General features: G+C 41.9%; 1 protein-coding gene across 4 annotated transcripts in view; it reads right to left on the reverse strand.

The window, feature by feature from the left end:
* plxna1b (plexin A1b) overlaps positions 1–14,919 on the reverse strand; it is a 197,189-nt gene that overhangs the window by 46,837 nt on the left and 135,433 nt on the right. The window lies entirely within an intron of this gene.

Raw genomic sequence — 14,919 nt, forward strand, 5'->3', positions numbered from 1 at the left:
TCTCAAATGGGAGACTTTGCTGCTTCTCTTTGATATATACAGTACATCAGTAAACTTAAATACCTTTGGACTTTTGGTCAGACAAAACATGAATCGTCATTCATTCATTCACAATTTGTTATTAATTAATTAATTATTAATTAATTGAAAAAATACTCGAAAATGAAATTGATCGTTAGTTGCAGCCCTAAATCATCATCAGTATTTTGGAAGAGAGATGTAGCTTCTCCTTAAATGCCAGTGGACATGATATCTTAGGATAAACAACATGCTACATATGCTAAAGCTACTGTGGTGGGGTCATGTAGAAAGGGAAAAGTAATGTTGAGTGTCGCAAAGAATTCTGAAAAGCAACAATGAGTGCAGAAAAGTGCAGCAATAAAAGGGGAGAAAAGCGACAAGTGATGGTTAAAAGACTGGAAAACGTTTGGAATGGCTGTTGGGTCGAAGAGACAGAGGTGGAATGAGCTGGGACAAGTGGAGTGCAGGCAGCAAAACAATGAGAAGATGGTGAAAAGAAGAATGAAGGAAGTGGGAAGGGAGAGGTTGAGAGAGGATGATTCAGCAACAAGGGTGAAGGAGAAAAAGCGAGGGCAGGATGGATAGAGAGAGGTGATTGTGTGTTATTCTGTGGACACCATTCATTTACACATGGAATAAGAGGCTGGGGCTGGCCTATAAGCGCCTGAGCTGGTGGGGGCTAAAGTGAAATTGGCATTTTCAATTTGTTCCCTGACATGTCTGCCTTGGTCTTTTCACACATTCCTCTCACGCTCTCGCTCTCCTCCTTTCCACCCCCTCCTTTCTCTCTCTCTCTCTCTCTCATTATTCCTTCCCTTTACCTCTTTACAAACCTCCTCCCCCATCAATCTCAGTCGGACTTTCTCTCCCCTACCTCCATTCCCCACAGTCAAACAAGGAAATATGGAGCAGAGTCCTTTATCGCATATACCGAACATGTCCAGAGAAACATGTGCACACTGTACTATAAATATACATTCTGCACACGGGACAGTTTCCAAGAGACGGATGCCAGCGAATGCATCAAAGACGGATCGCATAGTCAATACAGGAAATAAAAAATGATAAATAAAAACACATGAAAGCGCAGGAAGATAAGACACTCACACTACAACACATATTTTGGAGGACAGCTATTATTTGTCTCCGCTGAAGTCCGAACATATGAACTTCTTCAATCTTTCCATCCCTCCTCCCCTCTCCCCCTTTCCCCCAGGAGACCACCCAGTCTGCCTGGGAACAAGAGCACTTCCTCACCGAGTAGAGATGGAGAGAACATATGACATATGAGTGTGTATATGCATGCAAGAGAATGAGAGGAAAGAGAAGGACATGCACTGGACACTGCACTGAGAACATGTGGAAAGAGTAAAAGAAAAGCAGCAAGAAGGAGATAAAGAGAAAAAGTGAGGGGCGTTATCCAGCTAAGGGCAGGATCATATTTGGCAATTGTTCAAGGTGTTTCGAAACTTTGCAACTATTCTCTTGATCAGGCTGGCTTTGCCATTAGAACATAGGAACACTAGACAACGTAAAGGCTTCGCACAGAAACAGCACAGTGTTGTAATGTAACAAAGTACAAATACTTCATCACTGTACTTAAGTAGAATTTTCACGTATATGTACTTTACTTCGTTATTCAGATTTCCCGGAAACTTTCACTTTTACTCCACTACTGTTTCCTAAATAAAATGTATACTTTTACTCCACTACATTTCCCCTAAGCATCTTAGTTACTCGTAACTACAAAATTAAATCAGAAGAAATGTGTTACACTGGAAAAAAGCAGGTTTGACGAATCATTACTCCTAGATTGCAAGTTAATGCACGCTCCATTCCAGGTGGTGACATAATGCCTGTTTGTTGCCAAGCGAAGAAAAAAAAAAAAAAAAAAATCTAAACATAGGCCAAAACTAAAAAAGAAGAGGAGGAAGCATAATAACTGATAGTGTCAGGGAAGCACCTGCTGCAGGCTCTGCCGCCAACGTAACAGACGATGACCACCCTGGCGACAGCGGTGAATGGGGTGAGGATGAAGATAACGTTACAAACCTTTGTCCATAAAGTTCATAATAAGTTTTTTTTAAGTACATTTAATATCAGAAAATTACTTTTGATACTTAATACAGTAAATATTAGATACTTTAAGACTTTTACTCAAGTAATATTCTAAAAAGTGACTTTAACGTCTACCAAAGCTATTTTCTGGGAAGATACTTGTGCTTTTACTCAAGCATTGCTTTCAAGTACTTTATACAAGGCTGCTCGAATCTGGAAGTGGTCAAACCCAAAACAGCAGCAGCAATAAAACTCCATTAAGCTATACTTTTATATGGACATTGAATCAAGTGACTGCTCGTTAAGAGAAAAGGTTAATTGTTTTGGTTGGCCAGAATGACAAAATCCAAACTATGCCAGCTCATATTCAATGTTGGACAGCCTCTCCTAGGACAGGACGCCACACAAGCCAAAACCAGAGCTAAAAGTTCCTCAGGTGGCAACTCACAAGACAAGACACTGAAATATTATTTGGGCATGTATGGATATTTGCTCAAAAGACAGGCAGTTAGTGAATATGTACAGTATTGAATGTGTTGGTGGTTTTTCCACAACCCATAAGTCTTTAATCATCCCGTCTCAACCTCGAACAACAGAAGCTTAAGGACAATTTTTTTCACACAATTCACTGCCAAATATGTGGTAAGTTGTATATTGTATCCATTTCTCTATTTCAGTGTCGTTAACTATGTCTTTTCTTGTTGCCCTGTTATATCCCCTCGGGAAGACAGGCTACAGTAAAGGACATGGGGTCAAGCTTCCTTCCACAGCCATCCCCGTTTCTCTGATGACCGGCCAATCAGAGCATGGCCTGATCCCCTCTGGATCACATGAGACGGGCCAATTCCGCTGATAGAGAAATAGATGATAGATGTGTGTGGACCTCTTAACCCCTGCTTTACACCCTGACAAGTCCCCTCTCTGAAACGCTGCACCACACACACTGGAGGTGTGGAGGTGCTGACAGCTAAAACAACACTGCCTGCCCTCTATCTTCCCTCTAAAAATCTGGGCGCCCAGATAGCTCAGTTAGTAGAGCAGGTGCCCATATATAGAGGTTTACTCCTCAACGCAGTGGCCCCGGGTTCGACTCCGACCTGTGGCCCTTTGCTGCATGTCGTTCCCCCTCTCTCTCCCCTTTCATTTCTTCAGCTGTCCTGTCAATAAAGGCCTAACAATGCCCAAAAAATAATTGTAAAAAAAAAAAAAAATGGGCGGGGTGTCGTTTAAAATATGGGGATGTTCCAATCCATGTTACAGGTATGTGTCTGTGTTTGCACATCGATCCTCAAAGGGAGAGGATGTATGTTCAGGGGGACATGGATCCGCTTGATTATGTACCTTCTCTCAACAACAAAAGCATGAATATTTAGTTAGGGAGAGGTGTTTATGTGCGTGTATGTGTGTTTAATGGGCAGTAGAGGGTGGGGGAGGCATAGGAAAGGTTAGGTTATGTTCCAAACTCATCTCCTCTCATTGCACCAAAGGCTTATTAAATTTTCATACTGAACCACCATGTTGCACAATGCACAGTTCAGGGAATACACACATGCAGCTTGGTACATGGTTTATTCACAGCACAGCAGATTCCAATATGATATGCAAAACATTAAGCAGGTTACTCTCAAATGGGCATAATTTGCATGTATGAAGAGGAGAGAAATATTTAAATAGAGCCACAAAAATCACTATGTTCTATATTTAGTGATTTACTCCCAATATTTGAAACAGTATAGAATGATAGTAACACTCCTTTTGTCTACAGCCTTTGACACGAGGAGACATAGAAGGCCCCAAAACAGACAGAAGGTGAGTGGAAAGACAAAAAGAAGGGTTTGTTGATGATAAGCATTCTTATTAATTTATTTAGTTTTTGATGCAAACATCAACAGACAATACACAGACAATTACAAAATACTGAAGCAACAGAGAGAAGACACAGATGAGAAGAGTGTTAATAAGTAAAATACAGAATTGACACTTCAGAGAGAAGAGTGATAGACAGATAAATAAATAAATAAATAAGAGTCCAGAAGAAACAGTGAAATGGAAAGAGGGAGACCAAGTAAATCACAAAAAAGTGTGAAATAATAATGGTAAGAATAAAGTAGGAACCTATGATTTCCGTGATGAGGAAAACGCGGACGGAATCAAGGAATCTACACATGAAAACGGAATTCTCTTACACACGCGGAATCAAATTTGCATATATTTTGTTGACATATTAAACAAACGATTTTTGTTTACTTCCTTCTCATTTTTCTGTTTAAAACAACAAGCGTAGAAAGGTCTCTACCTAAACAGTGGCCAAATGGCATTGTTAAACATGTTGCCTAGTAACCATACGTCCTCACGTTCACGTTGAGTTTGTTGCGTGGGGGAAAAAAATGTGGAAGCGGTGGCGAAAAAAATTAAGAAACTCTCAATTGACTGCTAAATACCGGGCTGAGCAATACCCCAGCGACTACTATGAATTAGAGCTGGGCGATATGGAAAAAATCTAATATCAGGATATTGTTGACCAAATACCTCAATATCGATATTGCGGCGATATTGTAGGGTCGACTATTGTTGCTTACAAAAAAATATTTACACAATGAGATTTTTGATAAATAATCATCATTAATGTGTATATAATAACTAAGTGGGTAAAGGCAAATAATAGAAAAGCTAGAACAGTCTGGTAAGTTAAAAAAATGACTAGGGCTGTGCTCAATTGAAGGAATTCGTAGTCGACTAACACTCATTCAATTGTATCGACTAGTCGATTAGTTGATTTAATCGACAGATCTGTAAATCTGAGTTTCTCCGCAAAGAGTCATGCAAAAGCACCACTTTAATTCTTGTGTTTACCAGAGATGTGCTCGTATGTTTCTTGGAAATAAGTCATTCAGCATGACTAATCGACTAAAGAAATCTTAGTAGACTAAGACCAAAACGATTAGTCGACTAATTGACTAAGAGGGGGCAGGCCTAAAAATTACATCACTTGTAATGCAGCCTTTAAAACCAGGGACAGATAAGACTTGTGTCACATCACGATATTATGATATCCCAAATCTAAGACGATATCCTGTCTTATATCACGATATCGATATAATATCGATATATTGCCCAGTTCTACTATGAATCTGGACAACAACTGTTTTGTAAGTTTTGTCAACATACTGGACCCGCAAAGACACATGTAACGACCATTTGAAATAAAAAGTTCATCTCAAGAACAAAACTAAATCCACAGCGGGCAAATCCCTCCAGGTTACCATTGAGGCAACGACAAAATCAATAGATGCAAGGCGTGAGTTTGTGGAAGATTTTGTTGCAATGTGTGCTGAAGCTGACATACTGCTTGAGAAAATGAAGAGGATATGTCCATTTCTTGTTGAACATTGCAAGCAGGGAGGCGCACTCCCAGAAAACGCCAGCAGCCTCAGGCAGACCCGCCTGCCGCGGGTCTTGGACCAGCACATGCAAAAACGTGCATGCAAGAGATCAGTGGAAAGAAAATCTTCGTTGCACGAAACCTCTGACAACCGAGATCGCAGTGTGCTCAACATTGTTATAGGTGAGCATCCAATTACCTTTTAGTTAGGTAATTTTGAATGTGCTTTGATGAATATATTAAAAAGCTGAATTGTGAGTTTGTGTCACTGAGTTTTTAAAGGTCAATACTGCTTAGAAGTGAAAAGAAAACAAGCAAATCCGAAAAATCCGGAAGGGCTAAAAATAAATCCGGAATTTGAAAAAAAATAACGGATTTCACATGGCCCTAATAAAGGCATAAAAGTAAGTGGAGAGACGTTGGCCCCACAACATTCTCTCAACAGAAAACTGCAGATGCAAACCAGCTGGATCTCTGTCAGTGAAAACTGACAGAGATCCAGGACTGGATTAGAGGATAGATGGATGGAGAATGAGGGGTGAAGGAGGGCAGGTATGAAGTAACAACAAGTACCTTCTGTGAGGGTCACAGCCTGATAATTAGTCATTTTGAAGGCGTGTGCAAGCTAAATGGCTAAAAATACCAAACTAGCCCAGGGCAAGCCCATACCTGGGATAAAACAGGTTACTCTCTTCCTCTTTCTTCCATCCCTAGCTTTCTTAAGGTGACAATGTTGGTTTAAAAAATTCTGACCTTACAGAACACATCTTTCAATCTAGATTATTTCAGATTTAAAATAGTTTTGTGACGCAGTTTTAACAAAAGTCGGGACAGTGCAAAAGCAAAGTAGAGGACACAGATGGAATGTTGGCCCATGTGAAATGTGTCTTGCCGGTCTACAGCAAACACAACAGTGCTCTTTTAGACACACACAAAACTTCCAGGCAGATATGGCCTCCTAATCAAGGATCAAGTAGTAATCCTTCCTATAGCTTAGCGTGTGTGTATGTGTGTATGTACTGTATGTGTGAGGTCAGGCGGCGTGGAATCAGCCCCGGCTCATAATAGGGGCCTGTTAGCCAGTGCTAATCGCTAATGCTAACAGGATTGGAGGATATGGCCGGACCCAGTTACCCAGCTTATCTCTTGGACACACACACACACACACAAGCACACACACTCACACACATACTTTCTTCAATGATGGAAAGAAAAAGAGAGAGGGGAGGGGGAGAAAAGTGCTGGCTTGAGGGAAAAATAATGCTGCCATAGCCAGTGTTTCTTATTTTCCAGCCTACGCATTAAGCTAGTGTAAGCTTACTAGACTTCTCCCCAGACAAAAGCCTGATTTTTGGTCATTTGCAGAAATGTCCATATTTTCAATATCCTCACCCTTCTCAGCGCATTCTTCTGGTGGCAATTCTTCTCTAGCAAAGTCCACTGCTCTGTCACACAACTGTTTTTTTGTTGTTGTTTTTTTTGCACCAACACCTGCGGTACATCTATTCACTCAACCACATTACTGCAGTACCGGACCATGCAACACACATGCAAACAAGAGGAGAAATTAAAGGATTGTCACTGATACATCTTTCACATCAATGACCAGGGTCGGACCAGGGTTATCTGACCCGTGTTCAACTCTTTTTTTTGTCAATTCAAACCAAGCCAGTCAACACGGGTTGATCCCTGGTCATGACAATTCAGATACGAGCTGGGTCCCAACCCGGGAGCGATGCATATGAATTACCTCACGTGCTGGAAATGGGTGGGGGGGTTTTACTGTCATAACAAGAGAACAGCCAACGTCACATACTCCAGTCCAGCTGTACACCACCAGAACTAGTGTTTTGTACTTGAATTCCTCATTGTATTGCAGGCTGCAAAGATGTTGAGCTGCAAGCTCAGGCATGAGAGAGAGAGAGAGAGAGAGAGAGAGAGAGAGAGAGAGAGACACGGAGAGATAAATAAAGCTTATTTTATGATTGTTTCACAGTGATTACATTCTAAAGTACATATAAATAACCATTTCAACAGATGATTTTGTGGAGACAGATGCTCTTAGTTTAATTCTCCTCCTCTGCATTTCACTCATTGCAGATGCAGCAGTAAACAAGAAAGTATCTCTAGTATCGATTTATGACCATTTTAGGACGAGGGGAGAATATTTCTCTTTGTTTGATAAGATTAAAAGTAAAGTTAGGCTTAGCTGTTGGCTTCCCGACTCATTTAAAAAAAGACAGAGAGAGATTTGCGAGAGCTGGCAGCCACACTGAACTGCCGGCTGCAGACGTGTGTCTCTCTGAGAGAGAGAGAGAGAGAGAGAGAGAGAGAGAGAGAGAGAGAGAGAGAGAGAGAGAGAGAGAGAGAGAGACGGTGCTTTGAATTAGAGAAATTAAATTTTATATTCTTATTTTCATACCTTACATTCCAAAGCACAGTGAGACAAAATGTATGTTGTTGGTTTGTCAACCAATGACAGTTTGTTCCGCCCCTGTTGTTAGCGACCCTGGTCGTGTGCCTTTCACATTGAAATCGACCTGTGTGTGACCCACCTCTCGACACGGCTCGCGAAGCCGAATCGGTCAAGGCGGCTTAACCCATTTCAAACACAAAGTCAACCCTGGTTGAGCCCTTGGTGTGAATGGGGTATGATTGAGCTACAAACTAAGATGAGACAGAACAATTCACACGTTCCCCCAGGTTGGGGTTGTTTGGAGTGGAGTATCTATGTATCTGTCTTTGCTAGCAATGGCGGCTAGCTATTGTTGCTAATTGATCAATTTATACTTATTATTATTACAAACAAAGAGATTCTGCTACTACTGAAAGGTGTGACAAATCATGTTTTGTGTGCCAGAGGATTTTCAGGAAGATCTACCCATCTCTTTTATTAGATACACTCCTTGATTAATATCACAGAGTTCCTGTCAAGTTCAAGTCATTAATAAAAGGGATACCAGCCAAATGCACTATTCACACTAACTCCTTGCACCTTTATTGTAATCTCTGATACTTTAATTTGCTAATCATGAAGCTGTTAATATTCTAATAAAAGGTTCTCATTCATTTGGTTATAAGCAAATGGAAATTGGCTCAATCATTGTTGATATCAATCAACTCTACTGTAGCATACCAGACATTCAATGAAGGTTATCATGCAAACAGTCTCTGTTTGAGGTGTCTGTCCGCAACTCACTGTATGGATTTAAAATGCAACCCGAATGCAGTCAGACAGAGAGACATGGAGGCAGGGAGGGGTCTCCACTCGGGTTTAACCATCCTCTCCGCTCCTCATGTCTCATCAGGCTAATAGCATGATACTCTCTTGCTATAACAATCACTTGTGCTGCTTCCCTCACCCATCAACCATCACACAGAACTGAACACGTTGAAGGGTGGAGTACTGCTATGAGAGAGAGAGATGATTTATTAGAGTAAAGGTTATAGATTGCAGAGATACAAGGAGAGAGACAGAAATGAGAAATAGATGACGAAAGTAAGGGGGAGGATGGGTGGAGAAGCTGGCATATGCTGATAGCTGAGCAGCAATTAATTCTTATTTATCCGGGACAGGAGCGTGGGAGCTGTGCTCTTCACCTGTCAGGGGAGGAGACGCAGCGAGCCAATGAGGGGACAGAGATGAAGAGGAAGGAGGTGGCTTGAGAGGAGGAGGAGGAGAAGGTAGAGATGGAGACAGGTAGATGACTCGGAGATAGGGAGGGGGCATGCTGGAGAATGAAGGAATGCATTAGTGGAAACTGAGGGCAGAGTGCAGCAAAGCACCTTCTCTCTCTCTTCCTTCCCTCACTTTCAGCTGCTTCATAGGAATGGATCGGAGAGCAGTCAGTGTAAACAGGAACAGACGGTTACCAAGTAAATGGGTATATTTGTGTGAGTATAACACATGACACCTCATTAAATTCTCACAAAATCCATGACACAAACAAATGCAATGTAGTGCCCCAAATCAAATCAAAATGGGATCAGTGCTGTCGAGGCATCACATGACTTGGGAACAAAGTAATGGAACAACGAATGGTCCTCAATCTGCAGCTCTCCAAAATAAATTCCAGTGAATTTGCACTTTCAATCCACCCGCACACTGAACACACACACACACACACACACACACACACACACACACAGTGTGCAAGCCAATTAAAACAGTGTCAGTGTGTACTGTGTGGCTGACTGCGGTGGCAGGTCTAGTGTTTATATCTCATTAGCCTGTGCCAGGCCATGCCAGACCAGGCTGTACCATGCTCCGCTGCGCCTACCCTCCACCGACCAGTGCCCAGGCCCTCATTAGCCTTGTCTCTGCCACCTTTAGAACTGTGTATGTGTGAATGTATGTGTATGTATTCAAAATGACAGGATTTTCTTTTAATATAAATTAACAATTTTTAGTTTTTACACTCAGTTACATCTTTTAACAAATCCCATGAACTTCAGTCTTCAATAAGTCAGATGAGAAGTTTGCATCAGCACTGTGCTTCATCTCACACGCACATGCGCACACACACACACACACACACACCACAAAAGGGTGTGTGACACTATTAAACCAGTGTGGTTTGTGGTAACCGCTCTCCCTGCAGACATGTTTGGCCTCTTCTCTGGACCTCTATTTGCTCTGTCTATTAAACCATTCATCTATCTATCCATCTTTCTTTTCCGCCATCCTTCTCTCACCTCCCATCGGAAAGGGAGCAGATTATTTGTCCTCCCTCTCCTCCAAACTCTCCCTCTGTATGGTCTCTTTGTACTCTTCCTCTTTCCCTCCACCTCCTCATCCATCTCTCTCTTGATGCTCCCTCTCTTTCTCCTGATATCTCTGCAGCCACACTTGCCTTTCTTTTGCTTTCCCTCCTCACCCCGCTGCCTTCTCTTTTCCTTCTCCAAATCTGTATGGCTGCTTTCCCCTTCTGCTGTCTTCCTGTGTGTGTATGAGTGTGGATGTGCATGGGCACACACTCACAGGAGCGTCCGTCTCTGCTGCCCGACTGCAATTCATCATCATTTTATCTGCCTTAATTGGATGCCATCAGGACCCCTGATACTTCCCATTTCTCCTTTAACAAACAGCTGCTCTCTCGGCACACAGAAGAATAACACACAGACACACATCCTATTCCAAACTACATTTTCTCCTTTTGCCCCAGTGTCTGCTTTTTTCTCATTGGTGAAGGAGTGAGAGAAAGAGGGTGACGGCGCGGCCAAGTTTATCAGACGGAAGGCAATGATGTAAGGCCCGCACTGATATTATCTGTCCTCACGTTCCTGCCCTACAGCAAAAAACAAGAAAGAGGGATAAAGAGGGAGAGAGAGAGGAGGAGGAAAATGGAGACACTAAAGTACAAATGGACAAACAACTAAGAACAGGGGGAGATAAAGGAACAAAGAGAGGCAAAGTCTCGAACACTTCAACTCTCTTCTCTCAACCTCGGACTTCAAACGACGCCCAGCAGGGCTCCGTCAGCTTCACTGACCTCAGAGTGCGGCCATTTGTATGTGAAAGCATTGTGTGTACATGTGTTTATTCGCTCCCATGCACCCTCTAGCGCTCTGAGCGCAGCTACCCAGCCCACAGCTCAGCATCTTATTGGCCTTTGCACCTTCACCTCAGCCTCTAATTGGCCCACACAAACCAGGATGCTGCCTGGGCCGGGTCAGAAAACCAAAAGGAACCAATGTAGACACCAGCATGTTGTTTTGGTTGCTGCTGACCGGAGTTAACTGCTACCATAAGGCCTGGGGGATGGCTCCGTATGTGTCACTGGTAATGTGGGCTTATTTGGCACTCAGAAATATGGGACTCTATTTTACAAAATGATCAGCGTTTTTCTCAAATTTACTTGCTATAGGACATTGGACAATCTGCCATTTCATCAACTTTCACAGGTTCCAAACATGTTGAATTATGTTTGGCTAAGTGAGTAAGGGAAAGTGTGGGAAGAACCATATTTTTCAAAATATAAACCTTTTAAAAGTTCAACACAGCAAAAATGTAGAGCTTTAAGCTAATTTAAAATCCTTACCTAAAAAACGTATGCAGTCTCAATACCTTGGATATTGTGTGGCCTACTTGTTTCCCGTCTCTGCTTGCTAAAACCAACCTTTCTCCGATACTGCATTCTTTCTCATGTCTTGTGATATGCTTGTTATTTCCCCTTTGGGATCAGTTGGGTATGTTCAGTAACCTTATACAGAAATATTATAGCATCAATATTTTTCCCCCATAAGCAGATATGGATAGTCAAGACCCAACAAGGTTAGTATGGAGCTGATGTTACACTATTGTATATCATGTGTGTCACATATACAGTAAATTATTGACAGCCTCCTGTTAGGCGATACTATATAAGAGCATTGAGTTATTACAGCCACTGTAAAAGGAATAAAGTATAGGAAACTCGAGTTTAAACGTGATCCGACGTTGGATATCGTGAATATCCTGTGAATAGTTTTCTTCTTTTGGATAGTGTGATATTGTATGAAAGAGAGGAGAATGACTTTTGACCTCAGGGGAGACTTTTGAGCTGATTTTCTCCCTCACACCCTCTCTTCTCTCCCCACACCCTCTTTTCCTAGTCTATCTTGTCTCCTCTCATCTCCATTTTTTTGCCGTTTCCACTAACTAGTATTACGTCTCTTCTTGACTTTTTTTCCCCATCCTTCTTTCCTTGACGCCTCTGCATTTATCCTTTCCTCTGTCCTCTCCACCTCTCTTTCCCACTCCTTTCCGTTATTACTTTATAGGAATTCTTGCCACAGCTCTCTTGTTTCTGCCCTTGTCCTCATCTTTCCTACAAGTGAGTATGTCAGTTTGACACAGTGGTAAACACTCTGTGTATCTCAAACAAAAGGCTAAACTGTGGATTAGCACCCCTGTGTTTATCCCATTGATTAGCAACCCCCCCCCAACAGTCTTCTTGCAGTGGTATAATGAAACTGCAAAGCCAAACACACACATACACAGCTATCCCGGGATCCATAGCCAGAGGCATATTGAAGGATGCACATGTGCACAAACGCACAGACACTGATTAACCCCCATCCCCGTAGCCATGAACCAAGGCAGCAGTGTGTACGCAGCATAACAGATGAAGTCTATTTCTACTGCAGAGCCATACATGATTCATGGAGTTGGTGCTGAACACTGTCAAAGTAGGAACAAACATGGAGGGGTGCGTGTAAAAAGTAGAGATAAAGGTCTATAAACGGATAAACTAATATTTAAGACCCTCATTCTTTTGAAATACTGCTCCAGAGTTATAATAAGACTCTCATTCTAATAATTCATGACTCACAATTACACTCATAAGCTCAGGCCTGCATGAATTATGCCTTAATGGCAAGTTCATGCAGCTGGCACCTTTTTCATCCACTGAATTTAACTACGGCCTCATGTAGACTCGATGCAAGTCAAGTTGGCACAGCTAATTGCTAACAAGGGCTAAGCGCTGACAGCCCAAGGCTAATTGCTGCTAGCATGTCTGCTTTGTGGACATCAAATGGAGAAATTCAGCTTTTGGCTGGGGCTGGGCTATGCAGCTGATTAGCACTGGCCTTGCAACAATAAACAGTCAATAAAGTGACATCTCTGTGGAGAGACAACCCTATCGCTAGCTAATTAGCCCTGCCTTCACAAACAACTTACTAGCGTGTGCCATCACCTGAAGACTGGCAGTCGATACAGACAGAATCAAATGTTGTGTTAGCAGTCACAGTGGCTACCCAGCCAGCTTGACAGCTAAACGGAGACTGCTGCTAGTGCTGTATACGTGTCTGCTAATATCTATAGGACTGCATATACTTGTGTGTTATGGCAAGGTGTAGCTTATAGAGAGGCGGTAAAGTTCTTCAAGGTGCTACAGCTCATTAGCCAGACATGACGACTTCTAGATGTTTCTACTTTATTTGAATCTGTCAAAGATTTTCTTCCATATGCGACATGTTGTGGTGACACACCCTCATCTAAAACAAAATTAGTAGCAGCAGCTCAAATCTCATGTCAGCTTTGTTGCATTGCTTTATAAGTGTAGATAGAAATAGACAGGGACAGGCAAGCGGCAAAAATGAGTGTATGAGAGACGAGAGAGATGCAGTGAGGAAAGTAGGGTGTAGCAGAAAGAAGAAAGTATGACAGACAGAGGGAGGGGGAGAGCCAGAGAGAAAGATGAGCTCTACAGGCAGAGAGAGGAAGGGAGAGAAAGAGGTATAGAGTCGAGGTGTAAACATGATCAATCCGCTCCCAACTAGGTTCAGAGACAGACTTCCTCTTCACATTTTCAGCCTCAGTGAAGCACATCGCTGGCTACCTCTTATCTGTCACGGTAGTTGAAGTCTCACAAACATATACACACACACACACATATATATATATATACACCACCATATTTCAACACACAGAACAGGCATATACCCACATCCACAAACTCTGTAAATCCAGTCAGACACACACAAATTCTTATTAGAAAACTTCTGCAAAAAACATCCTTGAGAACACTTTAATCTGGCACACACCACTCATCCCTACTAGCTAAAGCCACAAATACATTAAAAAAAAATCATAGAAGCACAGAACTAAACTATGATGGCTAACACTGATTCACACTCGATCAATGATATAAATTATGTATCTCATGAACCATGATGATGTGTCATAATTTCAACCAGTACACAGGCTACCTAGGAAAATTCAATGAAGCGTGCTTAAATTCAAATAATGTCTATGTGAACTCTGACATCAATATCTATTTGCCAACCATCAGTTGAATGTGGGAAGATCAGCGCTGGATCATTTATCTAGATTGGGTCCAATCCAGTGTCCAAGTGGCGCATGGTGATCTATCAGGACAATAAGCATGTTAGTGTCCAAAGTGTTAGTGGTCATTAGTTGTAGGAGGCCATTATTTAAACCCTGGCCGAGTCAATGTCCTTACTAGGACCATGATTTAGTAACCTAGTTGCATTGATTACTGGAAGAGAAATAGTACTAAATGGCTATGCTTTTAGTCGATACAAAATCGAAAGTATCACTTGTGATTAGGGTTGGGTATCGTTTGGATTTTTACGATTCCGAACCGGTACTTTTAAAACAATTCCGATTCCTAAACCAATTCTTGAAAAACTGAAAAATGACATCAAAGATGTAATATGTTTACTAGCGATCACATGCAGTGAATGGTTAATATGATTTTACGTCCATTCTGGTGAGCCCAGAGGGAAAATATGGCATTTTAAAAGTAGCCTACATTTACGGTAGCTAGCTAACGGTAGACTACAGAGAAAGTGTAATATTTTTACATCTGTTTCAGAGCGACAATAGGGAGAATATTTCAGTCGACACATTTGCGTTCTAATCCGGTCTGATTCCTACTGGTTGCGTAAAAAACGGTTCCATAGTGGAACCGGGTTTCGGTATCCAACCCTACTTGCGATCTAGTCTATAC

This window comes from Sander vitreus, chromosome 4 (genome assembly GCF_031162955.1).
Source record: "Sander vitreus isolate 19-12246 chromosome 4, sanVit1, whole genome shotgun sequence".
Lineage (NCBI taxonomy): Eukaryota > Metazoa > Chordata > Actinopteri > Perciformes > Percidae > Sander > Sander vitreus.